Source organism: Lynx canadensis, chromosome B2 (genome assembly GCF_007474595.2).
Source record: "Lynx canadensis isolate LIC74 chromosome B2, mLynCan4.pri.v2, whole genome shotgun sequence".
Classification (NCBI taxonomy): Eukaryota; Metazoa; Chordata; class Mammalia; order Carnivora; family Felidae; genus Lynx; species Lynx canadensis.
The window spans coordinates 116,657,417-116,660,906 of NC_044307.1; the positions used below are offsets into that span (position 1 = coordinate 116,657,417).

A 3,490-nucleotide genomic window follows, 5' to 3' on the forward strand; every position below is an offset into this window, starting at 1 on the left:
GGCGAGGACTGAGGATACAAGGCAGAAAGCTCATTAACAGGAAGGTGAAAGGAGATGTTTGGAAAAACAAGGTTGTCCTATTATGCAGATAAGTTCCTTAGGTAAGGGGGAGTCTCTGTAAATAGCTCTCCTCCTGGTACAGGCTCTCCTTTCCTATGTAAATGTAGGCAGCTATGGCAGAGGCAGAGAGCTTTCCCTGCATCTGCTGGGTTTTTATCACTTTTAACTCAAAATAAACTTTATGCCAAACTGACCCTTCTTGGGGCAGCCTGCCCTGAATCCCTAACGTTATCATCCTATATTAAATAAATAAATGCATATATACATACATACATACATAACTAAATAAATAAACAAATGGGTTACCATTTACTGTTCTATAATATTTGAAAAAAAGCAGATTGGGTGGCTTTTCTTAATAAAGCAGTGATCTGGGCATAGTGCTTGGCATTTTCATAAGTCAAATATAAAAGGGAACTGAGGAGTAGCTGCCTTTTTTCATCACGAATCCAACTCTTCACTCAAGGTATGCATATGTGTATATTCCCCATTCATTTGGGCCACCTCCCTCCTCTCTGGAGGCCTGTGAGTAAGACCCTTGATGCAATTGGTAGCTGAGGACAGAGATGTAGGGGAGGTTGACATATGGAAGAAGAAAGGAAAGGGGACCAAATATGGAAAGAGGGAGAGGCAGGGGAGTCATCCAAGAAGCTCAGCGGTTAGTAAGAATGTCTAACCAGTCAGTAAGATGTTAATAAGTTAGTCAGTTAGTCAGAACATCAGAAAAGAGCACTGTCATCACACTTAAAGTGTCAGGTAGTGTTAATTAGAGCGGGGATGATCAAACAGTGTCATATTCCCAAAGACTTCTGGTAGGCAGAATGAAAAGAATCTACTAATTTTGTCAATTAGAAGATTACTAATGGCATATAATAAAGGAAGTAGTTTCATTCTTATGAATGGGTAGAAATCTACAAGGGACAGAGGAAGTGAGGAAGTCCTTTCTTTTTAAAAATCTTTCATCTAATGGAGTGATACCTACATGAGGTTTTATTGAAGACTATTTTTTTATTATACAATAAAAAAGTATTTATGGGCCAACTGAAAAGTAGTTCAAGTAGGAGATGCAGCAAATACAGCAAAGAAAGAGACAACTGATAGAGCCCAGTTCTAGCCAGCTGAGACCAAGGGACAACAACATTTTTTGAAAAATATGGAGTGTTTAACAAATCTGTGTGCCATCCTTGCACAGGGGCCATGCTATTCTTCTTTGTATTGTCCCAATTTTAGTATATGTGGTGCTTATTTTAATCGCACTTAGGTATGTGATTTTAAAGACTTGCTAGTCTTGACGTGAATGCTCCCTAAGTTCCTGGAGCTCAAAAGTTTAAAATTAATTTCATCAATTGATTCTACCCATCCCCAAACATATTTCTGTTCCTATATTCTCTCTCCTAATTACATAGTCTCCCAAATTAAAGTCTGGAAATTATTTTGTATTTCTTTTGTTACCCCCCATCTATTGTTCTCACCTTTCTTACCACCTCCTATCCAATCACACACAAAGTCCTATTGATTCTTCTCTTAAGTTTGTCTGGAGTCTATCTTGTATTTTATTTTATTTATTTAAAAATTTTTTTTTAACATTTATTCATTTTTCAGAGACAGAGAGAGACAGAGCAGAGCAGAGGAGGGACAGAGAGAGAGAGACACAGATTCCGAAGCAGGCTCCAGGCCGTGAGCTGTCAGCACAGAACCTGCTGCAAGGTTTGAACCCACGAACCGTGAGATCATGACCTAAGCTGAAGTCAGATGCTTAACTGACTGAGCTATCTAGGAAGAAGCCCCCTTTCTTTCTTTCTTTCTTTCTTTTTTTCTTTCTTTCTTTCTTTCGTCTATCTTGTATTTTAATCACAGTTCTCTATTTTGTGGAATCCACTGAACTGGAGGCTCTTTGAGGATGAGACTTGTTCTTTATGTTTTTCCTCATTTCAGCTCCTAAAAGTATATATGAAACATATTATAAATATTTGGTAAGTTTTGTAGAGATGAGCTAAGTGTTCTCCCAGTTTCCCATCCTGCACCCTTGTTTCTTCCACTTCAGTCACACCATACAACCTACTCTTCCTCCAATACCCTGTATTATTACTTATCCTTGTTTTACTTCTGCCTGGGATGCTCTTCACACAATGTATTGTCCACCTGGAAAGTGGACCATATTTCTGAAAAGTTAGTGGAGGAATTAATGCCTCTGTGAAATTGCCCTTTATTACTCTACTTTTGTGCAGACCTTGCTGCAGAATATCAAATACATTTCTTTTTCTATCTGGCACATGACAAAATCTTTCTCAGCTTCACTTGTTTGACACAGCCATAGAACGTGGGCGGGAAAATTGTGTACACGTAAGCTTAGCCCGTAATTGCTTTCCTGTTGTCATCCTCCATGCTGTTTTTCACTTTCAGGTGGTTGGTTTAAAGATCCCCTCAAGTGGATCTTGGGAGCTATTATAAGAAGGGAGCCCAGGCCCCCAAGTCATTGGTTGGTGAACTGTCCAACGAGCAACTCCTGCATAGGACAACTGTGAGAATGAAAAATAAACTTTTATTGTGTTAAACCACAGAGATTTGGGAATTTATCCATTATAGCCACTGTAGAGGCACCATTTGCCACCCCAAAATATGTCTCTTTGGTATAAGGATTATTTTAGGCTGATTAATTTTTAAGAAACTGCAAACATAGGAGCTCTAAAAACCAAACAGAAGTTACCTTTTTTAAAGAGACGTGTACATGTATAAGGAAAATCTTTATTTGTAAGGGTGTCTCCCTTGCTGTACCAGCAAGAGAAGGATGATTCAATCTTTAGAAACTATTATCAGTGGAGAAGGCAATGACTTAGGTCTGAATAACCTTACCCTTGTTTCCAGTGCATGTCCAGATAATCTCTCATAACTGACTGTCCACCCCCAATATCTCGTTTTGTCTTTATCTGAAGATGGTTTTAAGGTGATGGCTTTGGCAATTTCAGAGAGTTACTCAGTTTTTCTGGGTCTTTCCCGTGTATACACATTACTAAACATTTGTTTGGTTTTCTTCTGTTAATGTAATATCAGTGTAATTCGTAGATGAGCCAAGAAAGCTAGAAAGGAAGACAAAAAAATCTTCTGCCCCTGAAGTTTTGGCAACCTGGATGGGATTTTTCACTGGCTGGACACTGCTGGCTCTGGGGTTGCTGCAGATCTTGGGACCTTTGACAAAAAGCTGGCAGAAGGTAAGATTAATACCGTATCAGTCTCCAGGATCTCTGCTTGCAGGATTCAGGGGAAGTGAGAATACATTTTTCTTTTCTAACTTAAGATAAGCTGGAGAAAATATTTGCAGAATTCATTCCTTGGGTATAGCAACACTGGTAAAGATCTGGTGATAAGTATTCCTGTTTTCTAGTCTTTCTTTGTCTTCCCAGAGATGGTCACTGTTTTCTATTTTCTATTT

General features: G+C 38.8%; 1 non-coding gene across 1 annotated transcript; it reads right to left on the reverse strand.

The window, feature by feature from the left end:
- Positions 1 to 1,207: 1,207 nt before the first annotated feature.
- On the reverse strand, positions 1,208 to 1,315 carry LOC115515086. The gene has a single exon (XR_003969152.1). It is a non-coding gene; the product is annotated as a U6 spliceosomal RNA (small nuclear RNA).
- Between the last annotated feature and the right edge of the window lie 2,175 nt (positions 1,316 to 3,490).